Genomic DNA, 18919 nt, shown 5'->3' with positions numbered 1-18919 from the left:
ATGGGTAACAATTTATTAAGATATAAATTGAGGAAATACACTCACAATTACAGAATGGAGTAGACAGCAGAAGTCGTCCTCTGAACTGACTGGGAGTGAATCCATCTGGCAGGCAGGAGCAGGAAGAAGGGGCATGTGACCCTTCTCCAACTTCTTATAAGAGATCGTGTACAAGAGCAGGAAGCACCGCCTCCTTTGGGCCATGTAACTCAAGGTCATGGGCAGAGCAAATACCCACTGCAGTCAAGAGCCTAACTCATGTTCTCAAACAGACACTCTGCTCCTCAGCCCTGACCTTGGGGCCTATGTGTGGGTCCCATATCCTGCTGAGCCCTAAGGGGTGCTCCTCTGTGTTTGCCAGTCTGACTCTGAGTGCTCTCTTCGCCCCTGGCACCCAGAGGCCTCCCTTTCCTACTTCGAAAGCTATCTGTGTATTTCAGTTGGGTGTTCCAGTTCACCCAGCATCTCCACCTATAACAAGGAGAAGGAATTCTCCAGGAGCTGAGGTCTTCTTACTCATTGAAAGAAGTGAGATCCATGTTTTCAGCAACTAGACGGGAAGAGTAAAGTGGGGTGGGATTTGAGGGTGAGCATTTGCTATGCAATAGTCTCTTTTAAGGAGGGAGTTTTGGAGGGTTGAAACTAAAACTTTATCTCTACCCCAAATTGAGTAAGTCTGTGTTGCCAAGAGGCTGCCTGTCCTGCACTCGAGTGTTCTGGGCTGTGCTCACATATGTATCTGCACTGTCAGCAGAAGCGGAGAAAAACCAGTCCTCCCAAAGTTCAGCTACCAGACACACTGCAAACAAGCTGTACACGATGGGAGGAAAAGGTCACAAAAAGGAAGTAGCCCAGAAAGTCCTGAAGGGACAGTTAGGAAAAACCACTTCGTTTTCTTTCACATGCCTAGTTGAACAATCAACAAGGTATGCATCACCTTCTGCTCATTTCCAACAGAGCACAGAGTTGACCTTTCCTCTTCCAAAGGGGTGGGCCACGGTTCTCTCTTCTCAAGCACTGGTATTTCTAAATTGAGACTATGCTGGAAATAACTTGAGACTGAATTTGTCTGAATGGTGGAGTACAGAATCTAACGCTGAGGTTCTCAGTGTCTCAAGAGCATCCTAGCCTTACACAGAGAGACAGCAGCTTTCCCACGGCCCATCTCATATCAGAGAACAGGCACTGGCAGTGTCTTCTACTGTCACCTGCCAGCATGTGCTCTGCTGTTACAGAGTGGAAATCTTAAACGTGAAGAACAAGTTGTGGCAGTCCCTCATGCCACAGGGAACTCCAATTGCTGTTTCTTCTGATTTGTCCCGTTTTTACAACACCCTAAACAGACAGGACCAAATGGAAACTCTGCATTTCCTAAAGCAGAAATCTGTCACAACCATTCTCTTGTATCACATCCTTCAGCAAGTGTCCCCAAAAGCCAAGTCTAACCCTCTGGTCTGGCACTCAGGGCCTCTGCATGAAGCCTGACAGCCAGCTCTCCTCAGGTACCCTCTGCTCTTACATTGGTTGCAGCTTTGGTCCGTAGTTCCTCTTGGATCTGCAATCCCTTCTGCCTCAGAGAACGTGTAATTAATCCTTGCTGCACGGGACCAAAGACAACAGTGCTGAGACCCTCGGGCTCCATTGTGTGGTGTGGCTGAGCTTCCTCAGAGGGATTCAGGCTGGCTTTGGACCTTGTTGCTTCTTTGCTACTATGGTTGACTTGACCATATCCTGGGTACCCAAATACTTGGCTCCTCATTATTTCTGGGTGCATCATGAGGACGTTTCTGGATAAAATTCATGTTTACTTTGTGCTTGGTGAAGCAGATGGCCTCTCCCCACTGTGAGTTAGCATCATCTAATCCACTGAGATCCCGATGAGAACACAAAGTGGAAGAAGACAGACCTTGTCCCTCTTGCCTGACACCATCTTCTCCTAGCCTCACACTGGATTTACTTGGTCAGTGCCCTGGTCCTCAGGCTTTGGGGCTTGAATTGAATTGTATTGCTGCCTGTCCTATCTCCCAAATACCTGATTGCGACACTTCCCAGACTTCCTTATGAGCCAATCCTCATGACCAACCCCTTCTCTATAGACTACTGTCTTGGTTTCTCTGGATAAACTTAATATATCCAATTGCAAAATGCATCCCTCCCTCTCGGGGATTTATTGCTCTGGCTCTCTGAGTGTGTTCTCTTCATCTCTGAGAATTTGTTATGCTGAACTGTTAATATTATTCAATTCCTGCCACACCTCTAAGGAGGTATCTTGCCTACTATGAGGAAATTAATGGCAACAATGTGAGTAAAAGGACATTTTGGACATGGGTGTTTGTAGTTGAGTCCCCTCTATTTGGGAAAGCTGGACCAGAGAGAGGATCTTGTGGCAGATTCCACCCTGACATCAGACTGTCCATTGACACACTTTGGTTTCCCCCATGAAGGCTGGGCTAGTTTCCCAGACTAAAAGGATCAGAGGGCAGAACCATTTAGTGTTCCAGCAGGAGCACTGTTGCCATGGGAAGATGCTGAGTGGGTAGGTGAATAAGCCAGTGGGAGAATGAAATGACCAGGGGAACCATTGCCGTGATGAACAAAGCCATCACTGGAGTATCTGGAGTGGCTCCTGGGGCCCTCATGAACACAGGGAGCAAAGCAGGGTAACTCCAATCTGAGGAAAGAATTGAGCTGAGCTGTGTGTGCGAAAGAGATCTGTGGGCTCCGTGAAAAGAGGGCTTTGCTACACCGAGACCTTAGGCATAGCTGCCCGTCTGTCTACCGATTCCTCTCCGGTCAGCCATTGGTCTCTCTACCCAATCATCCATCTATCCATCATCCATCAGCTCATCAGTGTTTAAACATTCATCTACCTATTCATTATCCATCCATTCCTCCCCCTTCCTTCTCCTTTCAAATACCCACAGTACACTAGGGATTCGAAACACAAATATGACAGAGATCCTATTTCTGTCTCAATGGAACTTGGGGTGTGTATCAGTTACTTGTCTTACCACTGTGATAGAACATCTGACAAACACTCTACAGAAGGAAGGGCTGATTTTGGCTCACAGTTCTAGAGGACACAGCCCATCACGGCGAGGAAGGTCTGGCGGCAGGAGCAGAAGGCCGCTGGACACACTGCACCCACAGTCAGGAAGCAGAGAGAGACACGAGTGAGTGTTCATTTCCTGGGATCCTCGGCTGTGGAATGGTACCACTCACATGCAGGATGCCTCTTCACACCTCAGTTATTATAATCTAGATAATCTCTCACAGATATGCTCCAGGATTTGTTTCTATGGTGATCCTAAATTCCATCATATTGTCAGTCAAGATGATCCTTCGCAGTGTGTAATGGGAAAAACATCACACAAAGCTTCTGTAGAGTAGGATAACGACTCGGAGGTACACCCTCCTCTATGCTGTGAGCGACATTTAAGTTTGCCCGAGCTAGGAAAGGCTCTGCAGAGGAGGCGGGGCTAAGAAGAAGCATTCATTGTCTGCAGCTTCATCTTCTTCCTCACCTGTAGGAGAAGGGCATGGGGCCAAATGACTGAGATGGAAAAGCTTTCTGTCACTTCCGAAGTGGCAGGCCCAGATTTTCTCCTGGGCTCCCATTAAATGGATGGAGGGCTAGTGGGAAACAGAGTTCAACACTGGGCAGAGTTTGGGGCACTCCACTTTAGAGAGGCTCCCAGAGCTTTGTCCCAGAACTGACCATTGTTCCAGAAGAGCTGGTGGAAAAACTCCATTATCCTACTCCGTGTTCCCAGGACAAGGCTAAAAGAGACTCTCCAAGCTTATTCAGGCCCTAGGACCTCATTGTCTGTATTGCGACAGGAGCCTTCTGAATTTAATAGCCTCCATTCAGAGTGATTCAAACCTTGAAATTTAATTATCTTAATGTTAAGTGTTTTGTGTTCAGGTATGGCGCGCTGACCATTCACTGTTAGTAGGAAGCTCTGGGCGGCTAAACCTACCTCCACCTTAGTGGGAATGAAAACTGAATATATTTAAAGGAAATTTCCCCCAAAGTAATTGCCTTCCACGAAACACCAAGTAGGCTTCAGGACTGAATTTATAAAGCCGGCGGCTGTGGATGAGAGCTACCATATTTGGCGTGGTTCTCATTAATCCCGGGTCTCCAGGAGGATCGATGTGAAAGGTTCAGCCTGTAAGTGACAGGTGTTTATGGTTCACAATTGCATTAAACAGGCTCTTAAATATGGGTTAAAGGCCTCCATGAAATATAGAATATACCTTAAAACGTGGCCGAAATTTTTGCCATCTTAGACCTTGCATCACTTACAGAATTAGCATCGCTTTTGGTTAATCAACTGCCAGTGTAAATTGCTGCGGTCTGAATCGCTTCTAAGCTCCAGTAGGCACAGTTTGCTTTGGCCTGTTGCTTTTTTCCCCCCTTCCCCCCGTTTCTTTCTTCTTCCCTTGGGCCTTCTGAAGGCCTTCAGCTGATGGAGAGCTTTTAATTTCACATTTTGGCCCCCACCACAGGTGATCAACAAAGGTTTCCCCACTGCTCTGGCTGGGGTCATCCGGCCTCCCGTCAATCCCACTCCCGTAATTACACCCAAAAGGTGCCTGAGATCTGCAGCTAATTTGCGGCCTCTGTTTAGCAGAATTTAATAGCAGGTATTACTGCTGCCGCGGTAATTAAGGACCTTTGTCAATAAGACGGAATGGATGGCCACACTTGGTTGTAATCAGTGGGCTCTCGAGAGCCGGAGGAGCGAAAAAAAGGAGAGAAGCAATCCATTTTGTGAATAACACCGCCTCCTCGGCCTCCTCCCCCCTCCCAGCTCGGGGGATGGAATAATAATTCCCCAGGCAACGAAAGTACAGGAATAAAAGTACTTACCCTCCAGCCGGTGATTTTTTTTTTGACTTTTTATTTACTCTACTGAGCTTTCTTATTTGCTCCAGGCTGCATTTGATGAAGTATTGTTTAAACAGCACGGAGCAAAATGAATGAAGGGCAGCAGGGAGAGGAGGCGGGATTTTTAACCAGGTGGCCAGGGAGGCGCCCTTCTTGAAGGTGGATGGCGTGATGCTTATCAATTATATTTCCCAGGGATTAAAAAAAAAAAAAAGGAAAAGAAAAAAGAAAAAAAAAAAAAACCCTACAAAACCAAGTGGCTTCATGAAGAGGTGGAGGGTGTCATTTTGCGCCGTCTTTGAACATAGCCATTCAGCTCTAAATGGGTCGCCTGTAACAAGCGAGAAGTGAACTTGGGGAGCGCTGTCACCCTCCCTAATGTACCGATGAATGGCCTGGGGAGGGGGCAGCCTGGGAGGGGAGGGGGCAGGGGCTGGCGGCCACAATTCAAAGACACCGCCAAGGTGTGTGCCCCTCGCGGTAATTGGAGAAGAAGCTGCCTTCCCTCGCCGATTTCTGGCCTTTTTACTGGTTTTAACAAGCATGATGCTTTTAATAGTGCTTCGAGTACCACCTTTTTATACTTTCTCCCTTTTTAAAGCAGCTTCAACTATACTCTTTCCGTCGCTAATGTCTGAAAAACTTCTACCTTTAATCATTCCTGGATGCGGCAGCAAACAGGAGCCCTTGCCTTTTGCAATTACTGCTGGATAGCTGCTGCCTGGCCGAGAAGGAGGGGGCGCCGCCCGCGGGAAAGCACTGGGTGGGGGCAGGGAGGGAGGGGGAGGGGGAGGGGGAGAGCTGTGGGTGGGTGTGTGCTTATCTTCTGAGGACGCAACAGGGGCCTCTTGTTAGGGCAGGGCAGGGGTCAAATTTAAATACCCAAACTTACATGGTGGAATCAAAATTCTACCTTACTGGTACTGATGATGTATCTGGATCTGTCTGGTCACTAGGAAGAAGGCTTAAATTAGGTTAATGTCTATTCCAGGACCTAGCCCCTATTCCTTTTCCTTTGCCCAATGCCCATCACATCATCTCAGTTTAGGAGCCAGCCTCAAGCTGGGCTAATGGGTGGGTCCTCCAGTCAGGAGGGTTCTGAGGCTTTGATTTCCATTCCAGGCTGGCCCGGAAGTCAGGCCTTGCTGGGTTCAAATGCAGGTTCGGCAATAAAGGCATACCCTCAATACCCGGGACCAATGTACACACAGCCTTTGTATTTCTCAGTGGGGTGGGAGAGGCAGAGGTTCTGGCTTGCTGGACTATAGGACTACTGGTGCCTAGAGATTCATGACTTCCGGAGGGTGGGCAGACCTGGGGTAGGGACTCACCACCCTCTCCTTAATTTCTCATCCTATTCTTGGCTTCTGAACACTGTCTTGTGTTTCTGAAAGTATTCTTCAAACCAAAGATGGGCAAATATCCCAGAGGCCCTTCCCAGAGTCAGCTGGAGGTAGAGCACGGACTAGCTTCTTCAGTACTTCTGAGAGTGTCTTTGGTATCACAGAAGCACCCCTTCTCTCCCCTTCTGCCCAGACTCCTTGGGGTGCAAGCCCCAACTCTGGGGCAATCTAGTTCAGCTTGCTAAAGCATTATACTAGATATTCCTGTTTAGACAGAAGATAAGAAGGCCCTTCTCAGTCAGGTTTTCTCGGTGTGCTGGTAGACCCTCAACACACATCCAACGCAGTCCCTTCTGCTTGGCACTTGACCTCAGCTTACCTTTGGGATCTAGAGATCCACTGGATTCCTGTGAATTATGGTGGTTTTGGGGTTATAGTCTGGTTCTGGGGTTCCCAGCAACAGGCCATGCTGTCGATTTCCATTGGCTATTGGTTCCTCAGCACCAGTGAATTTAGGACACCAAGACAGTCCCTGGGGAAAGCTCCCTTTTGTGTTGGTAGTCCCTCCAAGCCATGTGCCACTGTCTCATCTATGTGAGGGTGTGACTGAATGGTGATTTGTCTGCATGCAAACAGTCATCCCAGCTGGGCCTGCTGGCTGTTGACAACACCTCATAGGAGAGTTGGGGCAGGGAGGGCCACAGGACCCTCACTCGGGTATCCAGTTGCTCCATATCATTTATGTAACATTGTCCTAATAGCTTTGCACTTCAGGGAGGGTCTAGAGCAGCAGTTCTCATCCTGTGGGTCACAACGGGTGTGTGTGTGTGTGTGTGTGTGTGTGTGTGTGTGTCTTGTCACATATCAGATATCCTGCATATCAGATATTTGTACAACAGTAGCAAAATTACAGTTAGGAAGTGGTAGTGAAATAATTTTATGGTTGGGGGTTACCATAACATGAGAAACTGTATTCAAAGTTCGAGAAGGTGCTGAGGTTTTGCTTTCCATTCCGGGCTGGCCCGGAAGTCAGGCCTTGCTGGGTTCAAATGCAGGTTCAGCAATAAAGGTGTACCCTCAACACCCAGGACCAGTGTACACACAGCCTTTGTATTTCTCAGTGGGGTGGGAGAGGCATTAGGAAGGTTGAGAACCACTGGGAGACTGCCGACCCTAGACCTTCCATATTCTTTCACCTTATAGGACAGAAGTCAGGAAGATTAGGAGAGGGGACGCTCCATCTATGGGACCACAGGAAAGCCATCATCTCTGCTGGGTAAAGACTCTCCAGTGTGACCTTTCCGGGGAGCCCCCACATTTCTGTAAGTAACCCCTCATCAACGCTCTGTAAGAAAGCTCAATAGACTCATTGGTGTCCCAGGGTGAACTCTGGTGGCATTGTATCTCAGTTGGTTGTTGGGACCTTGGTGGAGGGGGTTAGATATTGTATTTGTCCTCCCAGGGAAGGAAGGAACTTTAACAACATCAGTTCACACACAGGCATGCCCCAGATGTGAACCGGAATACACTCTACCTCCTTGCTGTAACACAGCACCTGACAGACACTGTCCAGAGAAGACTTTATTTTGGCTCACTGTTTAAGAAAGGGTGTACTTCACTGTGGCAAGGGCATGAGGCTGAGAGTCCCATTACATCTGCAGTCAGGAGGCACAGAGGGAGATGACAGCAGGTGCCTGGGGGGTCTCTTTCTCCTTTGCCCCCCCTTTTATGTAGTCAGATGCCGTCGTATATTCCCAACACTGCATTACTTATACTACAAAATTATTCAATGTCTTTTGGAGTGAAAATCAAATTTATTTGCTAAATCCAGCAACCCAATGGCTTTTTTTTTTTTTTCTGCATAAAAATACCAACTTGGAGGCATAGCCTGTTGGTTGGGAGGAGTCCCCTGGGGTTGTTGGTACCAGAGATCTGACCACGTTCTATCTTTTTATTGGTGTTGGGACCTTAAAAAAGTCTTCCCTCTCCACGGCTGTGCCTCAGTTTCCTTCTCTGTTCCGGCTTGCTTCCATCTCCCAGTCCTTTCTGGCTTTGCTTTTCCTTTGACCTCAGAGTTGGTCAGTGGACATCTGGCCAGCCTGGCATTCCGATGCCGCATAAACAAAATGACCCATTGGCTCCATTGCGTCTCTCACTGTTCAAATACTTGTTTTGGCTTCATGTAGACTGAGTCCAAACACCTCTGACCCGCCCTTTCAGTCCCAATTCTCAGCACTTGTAAGGAACAGTCTCCTTGTAACATAGTCCAATTCCCCCAGCTGGGTCCCCAAAGGGCATTTGGAAGCCCTTTTAATTTCCAACCCATTAAAAAAATAAATCTTCTGAGGGCTTACTTCCTACACAGAAGCATGCTTTTTGACTCGACAGCTGTCAAACTGAAAAACATTCCATGAATTCTCCAAGTAATTTAAAAGTTGCTAGGACTGAAATACGGGCGATGCCTGCTTGGTGGAGAGGGTGCCATTTGTACCTGGGCCATTCAATTCACTGGATTTTTTTTTTTCTCAGGGAATTACTTTCATAAGGGAAAAGAGAAAGAGCACATTTTACTCAAGTCTGAAATTCGAGTTCCGATCTAACTTGTGACTCTCCTAAGCGGTTCTATCGTTCACTGGGCCTGTGGGACGGGCCATCTCTTAAGCGATCACTTGTTCTTTGCCAGTCATTACTTTTGCTTGTGAGCAAAAAGTCCACTTGGGTGGCTATGTTCGGTGACACTGTCATATGTATATATACACACGTACATGTATGCCTATGTTGTGTGTGTGTGTGTGTAATATATATAATATTATATATATTACACACACACACACACACACACACACACACACACACACACATGCATGGATCCTTTTAGGATCTCAACCTTCCGCTCACATAGGAGTTTTTTTCTCCTTAGAAATCAAACACCCCAGCCACCATTTGTTTTGAGAAAACACAGTGCTATGAAGCCCTCTAATGATTCACTGGGGATTTGGATCCATAGCCTGCTAATACCTTGGCAAGTACAGGGGTGTTTGCCTTAAATTCCTTGTCCATTTGTCCTTCTGTCCTCATGGTCCTGCCAGCCTGTCCCTTTTCTGCCCCCTCTTCTGATCTCTCTCCTTTCTTTTTCTCACTCTCTTCCCCCTGGAAGCGCTCTCTTTAGTCTCAATAAGGGGCTGATGTCTGCCTTTGGAAAACGTTGCTTCCATTTTCCCCTAGAAAAATGGAGCAGGTTTCCCTTAACTAGTGCAAGGCTCTCCTCTCTAAAAGGTTTTTATTATTGAGTGCCCGGGGTCCTTGCTTCCTGACATTTATCTTCCTGCTAAGCAGGAACAAAAGAAGGAGGCAGCCTCCTGCACCCCGAGTTTCTGAGTAATCACCCAGCGGTTAAATTGGAGCGACCACAACATCTTCTTCACTGTGTCACTTTGGACTTGCTCGTTAATTTATGAGCCTCAACTGTCAAAATAGTTTGTGCAACAGACCCTAAAAATGGTGATGGGCCGTATCAATCAGGCAGGTTTTATAGGCTGGTTCCCCTCACAGTAGGTTGGCCTGCTGTATACAGCATGTGGAAAGGAAAGCACACAAAAGAAGTGCCTAGTGAATACATAACACCAACCCAGGTCTCTCCACACAGGGAGCTCAAGGTGACAGCAACACCCCACCTCTGGAGTCCTCCTGATGACTGGGGGTGGAGGGTGCCATGCTGGTGGCTGTCCTTTCTTTGAGTGCCTTGCTCTTCCCAGCATCTTGTCTGCTACAATTAGATGCCACAGTACCACCTTTGGAGGCCCCTGGCACAGTGCGAAAGGTGAAGAGGGTGGGGCTGGCAGAAAAAAAAAAAAAGGCTGCTTGATAGAAGTTTCCAGACCCTTTGTGATTATAGATTCTAAATACATCCTTAGTGACTCACTTTTTAATTTGATTTCTATTGCTATGATGAAGGTCATGACCAATAGTTAACTTGGGGAGGAAAAAGGTTTATTTTATCTTATAGTTTTGAGGGAAGTTTGGAAAGGTACCTAGAGGCAGGAACCGAAGCAGAGACCATGAAGAACACTGTTTTGTGACTTGCTCTCTTGGCTTGCTCAATTTGCTTTCTTATACATCCCAGCCCCACCTGCCCAGGAGTAGAACCTTCCACAGTGGGCCGGGCCCCCCCCCATCAAATATTAATCAAGAAAATGCTCTATAGACCTGTCTACAGGCCAATCTGATGGAGGCATTTTCTCAGTTGAGGTTCCCTCTTCTCAGATGACTCCAGCTTATGTCAAGTTGACAAAAAAAAAAAAAAAAAAAAAAAAAAAAAAAAAAAAAAAAAAAAAATCACCCAGCACATTCACAGAACCTGCAGATTGATGGTGTTCTCCAGATGTCGGCCATCTCTCCTGCTTGCATTTGCTACCGTGATAAACGTGTTCTGTTCTCTGGATTGTACACACTGCTTAGAATTTGCACATGATGCAGGCTTTTTCACCGTTGTTTTTCTAACTAGAAATACAAGTTCATAGGCTGGCAAGATGGCTCAGTAGGCAAAAGTGCTTGCTGCCAAGCTTGGCAACCTGAGGCCCACCTCTGACTCCCACAAGTGCACTGTGGCACATGCACAACCCACCCCCACAAATAAGGAAAACGTAATAAATAAATAAAACCATACAAGTTCACTACTGAAAACAGAGATTTCAAAGGAGAAAAAGCTGACCACTGCTAACATTTTCTGTGCCTTCCTTGCATGTGATTTTATGTAGTGGAGAGAATCTGTACAATTTTGTTCCCTGCCTTTAAAATAATTTTCCAAGTGTTTTAATTTCCTATGGTAAAACTCCATTATCACCGGCTGCCATATTTTATTTAGTCAGGCAGACAGGCTTTCTATAACAGTCCCAAATGTAATGACCTACTGAAGCAGATGCTCCTCATCTCCAAAATACCATCTCCCCAAGATCAGCACGAGGCCCCAAGGCAAGGCATCAACTCTTCTGGTGTCCTCTGTGAGCTCCTGTTTACCCTTCCTTTCCACACCCAGCCTACGCAGCCCACCATCTCTGAATTCGGGAGTCTCTGTCTCCATGAAGTTGTCTGCCTTGCCCCTCTTTTGTGTGTACCTTTGAATTAGCCCATTCATGGGAACACTGAGTAGTAGCATTTAGGCATCTGGTCTACCTTGGCTGGCTTGGGATAGAAACTCTTTCCCTTTGCTGAGCTGCAGTCCTCTGCCACAATGACTGGCCACCCTGGGCTGCCCAGAGCCACTTGGTATGCATGGAATCTTCCGTTTTCTGGACTGTGCCTGACACACAGATAAATCAGTCAGTTAGAAGTATAGCCCAGGTGTTGGGAGACTAAAATCAAACATCAAAAACCCTTCCCAAGTCCCCAGGACCCTTCTTTGACTTCTGCTTTGGGTGTGAGGATGTTTCCTCAAATGTTCCTGTTGCCGATAGCTGCTGTCAGAGTTCATGATGGCATTCGTACTGAAAACTTCTAATTTGATATTTCGCGAGTGAATTTAACAAGGATGAAAAAGTGTCATTTAGCACCAGTTTTCTCTTTGTGCTCTGAAAAATGGAAGGTACATAGTTATCTGTAAACGAGATAATTACCCCGAGACTTTGCTAAAGGCGAATACCAGTGAGATTTTTTTTTTAAAGCTTGTTTCACTTAATGAAAGCTTTACAGAACAGGGAGGCCAGAGCTCTTAATAGACTTGTCGTAATAATCCCCGAGAAAGGGAAATAAAACCAGTTGCTGCAAAACCAGGCTGAGAAATAGCCCGGTGAAGTGGCTGGCAGCTCTGGCAGACATTTCTATCTTGGTTGTACCGAGAGCAAATGTAATAATAGCTGCAACCAATATTTTTAATATTACTGATCTTTCAACAATAATTACCTAGAACTTTTAATGTGTGCAATTAGAGCGCTAGCAATTCAATGGTACAGCCCAGTGGTGAATTGCATGAAATTGGATACTTGGTGTAATTGGTAATTAATCACTTTTCATTACCAGGACGGGATGTTGTAGTTATTCTGAATAGATACATCATGCTAATTGCAGGCAAACAGAAATGTACATATTTGAATTTAAGGCTTTTAGGAAAATAAGCAAGCCCTGCCAATAGTCTAAGGCAGAGAGGGGATTAGCCCACACAATTAAATGATGAAGAAGAGGCCATGTATATTTTGACAAGAACTCATCAGGGCAAGAGTTTTCTTTACCTAAGGGACTCCATCATATTTCCATTCACGTCTGTGGGTAATTTAAATTCTTGTCCTTTATGCACATTCAGAATTGGTTCCAAATAAATATTTGCATGTGTGTGCATCTCCCTTGGTAAGCACCAGTGATCTCGGGGCTCCATCAGCTGCCTCTTTATGGATAATTGGCGTATCCACCTCTCCTGACAGGACTTGGCTCACTGGCCCGTTGCTCCTGGGAAGTCTGCTGGCCTTGCCTTCAGCCTCTTTGGCCACTGTCATTTCTCGGATCAGCCCACTGCCTTGTCCCACACCTGTTTGGTTATCCCCGAGCCCTGCCACTTTACCCGTCACTGGCCTGTGGATTTGATAGCCCTCTTCCCTCTCACTATTTAGTGCCCCATAAGGGGGTTCCAAAAGTTGCACCCCCAGAAAATGCAACTAATGGAGGATGGACTTATCCGGGGGAAATACACCCACAGAATTCCTGTAGAGACTCTCCACTATGCCAGGGCATCGTCTCTCCTGTCTGCGTGCCTTACAGAGACAAAGAAGGAAGCCTCCAGGCTGCCCATGAGCATGTTTGCCTCACTAAGGATCTGTCCATCACTGTCTGTGCCTGAGGTTGTATGTCAGGGAGGAGTTGCCTTGTCCTTCATTTGTGTGTCAGGAAGCCCAGGTCCACACGGAAGTCAAGAAGGCAGAATTTGCTGAGGGTGTTGGAGGCCAGTTCTATATTCTCCTTTTAGACGGCAGAGAAGGAAGGAAATACTCAGTGTTTCTGTGACTAATAGTATCCTCAATTTGCCTACTCGCTCCTGGCTCTACCAATAACGCCATTTTGAAATTGGGTCATGGTATAAAGATGGGCTTACATAATCGAGCTACCTGCAGGAAAGACAGTGATGAGAATCTACAATACCCATCGACTTTTCACCTCCCGGGAGGACCCCAGCAGCTTCTGCTTTGTTCTTTTATCTAGCATGGGGCTAGGCAGGGGCCTCCGAACTCCACCTGTTCCAGCTCTTCACTCCCACATGCCGGGCCTGGAAGGTTGGCCATGGCTTAGTGTCACAGGTTAGCTCTCTTGTATCTTTTTTTTTTTTTTTTTTTTTTCGAGACAGGGTTTCTCTGTGTAGCTTTGCACCTTTCCTGGAACTCACTTGGTAGCCCAGGCTGGCCTCGAACTCAGAGAGATCCGCCTGCCTCTGCCTCCCAAGTGCTGGGATTAAAGGTGTGCGCCACCACCGCCTGGCTCTCTTGTATCTTGTATCACAGCAGTAGCCATGCTATTCCTCATGGGGCTATATCGGGTGAGTGCATCCCTGAGTGTGTCAGCATGCTTTCTGGACGCCGCACTATTTCTGCCCTGCGGCTGACCTTTCCAAGGCAGGCTGGCTCATCAATGGCACACGACAACCAAATATGCAGAAAGAACTGAAGAAACTAAACGTGGCACACAAAGCCATTCAGGGACTTCTGGTTCCACCTCCTCCCCATCGTGACTCATCACTGGGGCTTCTTTAGCCAAATTTCATTTTGTTCCCTGTTCTGTCATTACCAGGGACTGTGAATTGGTTCCTTGTCTGAGAGCACCATTTGAGCAGAGGTCTCTTTCCTCTGCCTTTGTGTCAGTGCTGAGTAATGATGGGACAACATGTGATTGGGCGATTGATGTCAAATGTTAGCAGCAACATTCATTTTCCCCTGAAATGGACAGAGAAGAGGATGAGTCATTTAGAAACCCTGTCTAGAAGCTTCGCCTCACGACTGATATTCCCAAATTGAATTGGTCTGAAATTTAAAGTGGTGCTTTTTTTTTTTTTTTCAAGTTCTTCTCCTCCGATTGTTCCTCGGGTCAGGCGGAACTATGAAAGGCCGAGAGAGTAAGTTAGTGATGGGTGCTGCAGGCACCATTTGTCAGCTTCCTGGCTTCCCTACAGAACCCATTGCTCTCGTGACAAGAGGCTCCTGAGACCTTATCTCACAGAGAAAGATGAAGGACCTTTGGAGAGGCATAGACATGGGCTCAGGGTCCGGCTGTATCACTTGTTCAATGTGCCTTGATGGGTGAAACAGTGTCAACAATGCTCAACCTGTAGGCAGCCTTGCTCGGGGAGAGCTGGCCTAGAGCCTGGGTCCCGAGGATGCTTGGTGTCTGCGTGTTTTTTCTTTTAATTAATTCGTTTGTTTGGTGTGCATGTGCATGTGTGAGCAGGATATCTGTGCACATTTGTGTGGAACGGAGAGGTCAGTGTTGGGTGTCCTCCTCCACTGCTTCCCACCTTTGTGTCCTGAGACAGGATCTCTCCCTCCACCTCTGCTTCAGTGAGTCTGGCTGGGCAGGGAGCTCCAGGGAAGCCTCACGTTTCCACCTTCCCAGCCCTGGGACCACAGATGCACACTGCCCCACCCAGTTCTTTTATATGGGTGCTGATGATGGAACTCAGATCTCCATGCTATGTCTCAGGCCTTTTACTGACAGAGCCATCACCTCAGACATCTTCTTAGTGGAACTTCTTAATGATGATCTTATTAAATCCCGTGATGTCTGAATAAGTATTATCTTTGGGAGGGCAGAGGTTTAGAGAGGCAAATAAAGAGCTGCCGTTATTTGCTGGGATGGTTTGAACGAGGATGATCTCCATAGGCTCAGGGATGTGAGTGCTTGGTTCCTAGTTGGTGAAACTGTTTGGGAAAGGTAAGAGGTGTGGTCTCGTTGGAAAAGGTGTGTCGTGTCGTGTCGTGCGTGCGTGCGTGCGTGCGTGCGTGCGTGCGTGCGTGCGTGTAGTTTGAGATTTCAAAAGCTCATGGTGCCAGGCCTAGTCTTTCTCTCTTGACTGCTGATTATGGATTAGATAAGCTCGCAGCTACTGCTCCAGAGTCATGCCTGCTGCTATGCATCCTACACCACGATGGTTATGGACTCACCCTCTGAAACTGTAAGCAAGCCCTCAATTAAATGTATTCTTTTATAAGTTGCCTTGGTCATGGTGCCTTTTTATAGCAACAGAACAGTGATTATTATGACGGCAGCTTTCCTAGTTGCCATGATAAAAGCTGAGTTGGTTTTTAATCTGGTACATTAGAACTGCAGACTCATTTGTAGATGGCTGTTAATAAAGAAGCCAGGCCTGAGTCAGTGGTGTGACTGATTGTTCCTCAGTTAAGTAACATAATTTGCTCAACTTGTTTCATGGTCAAGTTCATGATGGTGGGAGTGTGGAGCTAGGGCTTTTCACATATCCTTGGACCAGGTTGCAGAGAGCTCTGGCCTGCCTTGGAAGTGAGTATCCTCATGAAAGCCTGCCCCAGTGATCTACACTGAAAGCTAGGCCTTACTTCCTGATGCTCTATAAACTCTACAACCAACCGGGGAGCAAGCGTTCAAACACAGACTCCATGGGGACATTTTACATTCTGACTAGACCCCAAAGATGGGAAAATTTGAGCTTTCATTATCTGGGGCCATTTTGGCTTCTGTTGAGGTCCTATTAGAGGCATCTTGAGGATACCCCGCTTCTAACCCCAAACTCTTCAGACACATGTCAGCTGGTCTTTTCTAGGGCAACCATGAAGCAAGCTCTATGGGACCACTGGCTATCTATACCTGTGACATAAAAACCCCCATGATCTTATGGGGGATACTGGAGGACAGGACCAGGCCTCCCTAGTTTGAAGCAAGAGTTGAGGCTCCTCCCTGCCTTCCATTTACTCTGCTATGAGCCCCCCTGAGAGCTCTGAAGTTACTGATGTCATCGTTAGAAATGGTTTCTACCTACAGCTCTGATTCATGGTCTGGCTTTGATTGTGATTCATGGCCTGGGAGGATGTGCTATGTTACCTCAAAGTACCCTGCCCAGCAGATTCACAGCAAGCTTAGGAACAGGCCCAGTGATGGGATGCAGTTAGATATGCTAATGAGATCAATGCAGTGCTACATTAGAAATGCAAACTCATTTGCAAATGAATGTTAATAAAGAGGAAGAGCTCAGCAGAGGCTGGGCCTGAATCAGTGGTATGACTGGTTCTTCCTCAGTTAAGTAACGTAATTTGTTCAATTTGTTTTATGTCAGCAAGTGAAGAACCTTTTACTCACTTTGATTCATCGAAGGAGGTTAGAAAATGGTACAGTAGAAAGGAAATTAACATTTAACCTGCCTGCCTGGATTTCCTAACGGATGTCTCAATATGACTGGGGCCCTGCGCGTAAATTCTCCTGATACACCAGAAGGAAGCAGCGCTATTTAATCCCACGGAGAAGCTGGATGACAGATACACTCCAAAGCCAGGCCAGTGGGTGTCGAACCAGGGCTCAGAAGGTGGGATCCCAGTCTCGCCTGCAGGTGCACTGCCCATCTGCTCCCTTGCTCTGCCCCTTCTCTTGTGCCTTTCCGGCATGTGTTTCCTGTCAGCTAGGACTAGCGCTAATAAACTTATGTGGGGGCAAGAACACTTCACCGGCATCTTTGGTATTCCTGCTTCCTCACATCCAAAAAAAAAAAAAAAAAAAAAAGGTATGAAATATCCCAGGTTCAGAAAGACAAATATCACTTGTTCTCACTCATCTGTGGAGGCTGAAACATCAGTCTTGTAGAAGAGAGGGGTGGGGGAGCACAGGGACTGAGTAGGGGTGCAGTGAGAGGAACATGAGTTCTAGTGTTCTGTTGCACAATATGGTGGCTGTGGCTGGGAAGATTTAGAATATAGACCAAAATAAGAAGAGAGGAGTGTAAAGACTGCCAGCGCATAGAAAGGACAAACCCTGTGGGCACAGAGGTTCACGGCTACAGTCCCAGCACTTGGAAACCGGAGGCAGGAGGATAATGAGTTTAAGGCTCATCTGAGCTACACAGTGAGACACTCTCAAAGCAGAACTGTGCTGATATTTAACTATGTCCCCCAATAAAGTTTATCTGAGGATCAGAGGAAAAAGCCAGCCATTATAGTAAATATAGAACGCAGGCAGTGGTAGCCTTTAATCCTGTCACTTGGGAGGCAGGGTTCTGTCTGGATCTCTGTGAGTTCAAGGCTACACTGGGAACAGAGCCAGGCGTGTTGGCACACGCCTTAAATTCCAACACTAGTTAACCAAAAAGGTCTGGAGATCTGTACAGACAGACAGGAAGTGACAGAGCTGGGCAGGAAGAGGAAGTGATGTAGCTGGGTGGAGGGGACATGAGATGGCAGAACAGAAAGGCATATAGGCGTGGGTAGACAGGAAGAAGGCCTCTTTGGAAGCTGCAGAGTTGGTGAGGTGAGGTTAGCTGTGGCTTTTCCTATTCCTCTGATCTCTCAGGTTTTAACCCCGATATCTGGCTCCAGGTTTTTTTCTTAATAAGACCGTTTAACACTTCATCCTACACAGAACAGAAATGATAAATCTTCGAGGAGATAGAAGTACTAATTACCTAAATTCTATCATTATATATTTATTCATGTACCAAATTATCAAGTCATTCCCTTAAGTATGTATGGATATTGTATGCTAATTAAATTTTAAAATGTGTATAATGTTTGGTGAGTTACTTCTGATTTTTTTTCTTTAGAAGTTCATTTTTTTTTAAAGTAAAATACTTAGTTTCATGTTCTTGTATTCATTAAATGTCTACTAGACATTTCTTGTAGAACGGTCCTGTTTGGTAACTACACCAATGAGATAAGTATGACCAGGCCTCTGTTCTATTGCCCATGATTCCATTGGAGGGAATACATTTTCAGTTAATGTAGTGAGAACAATTAGGTAGGAAAGAGAGGTAAAAAGGATCCAAATTCCAAAGGAGCAAAAAAGAGCCTCCATTTGTGGAAATCACAGGCTTGTACAGGGAAGTCAGACTCTCCCTGCCCTCTGTACGGGAGCTAATAAAGGACAAATGAAAGCTGCAGAGGACAGGAGCCGTGCACGGGAATCAGGACGAGCTATGGGATAGAATGGTCTCCCTCCTAACTGCGTTAGAGAGGGTGAACTGTCTAAGCAGGATCGTTGACAACAGAATCATGAGACCGGTACACAGAAGACTAGAAAATATTGAGTGAAAAACAAGAGGACCTAAGGCCATCGGTGTCCATGGGTCACCGGATTTGGCACTGGTAAGACTATAATCCTCTTCAAGTTGATCTTTGAAGCCAAAACAATCTTCATCCAAACTCCAGCTGGCTATTTTCAAAAGAACCACAACAATTTTGTAAAATAACAGAATTGGAGGATTCACATTTCCTAACTTAAAACACCCTACTGAGTGGCTCGCACAGTGGGCCAAGCTGCAGAACGTTGACACAAGTCAGATAGAGACTTGTAGAACAGAATTGGAAGCACAGAGGTAGGGCTCATGTGTTTATGGTCAAATGACTTTGGACAACAACTCCCCAACGCTTCAGTGGGGACATGGCCAGTCTTTTCAACAAGTGGTGCTGGGAAAACTGGCTCTTTACACGGAGAGTGAAGGCTCTCCTACCTTCCACCATAGACAAAATTAACT

This window comes from Peromyscus leucopus, chromosome 1, assembly GCF_004664715.2.
Source record: "Peromyscus leucopus breed LL Stock chromosome 1, UCI_PerLeu_2.1, whole genome shotgun sequence".
Classification (NCBI taxonomy): domain Eukaryota; kingdom Metazoa; phylum Chordata; class Mammalia; order Rodentia; family Cricetidae; genus Peromyscus; species Peromyscus leucopus.
The sequence above is the reverse complement of the archived record's forward strand: the minus strand, read 5'-3'. Positions refer to the sequence as shown.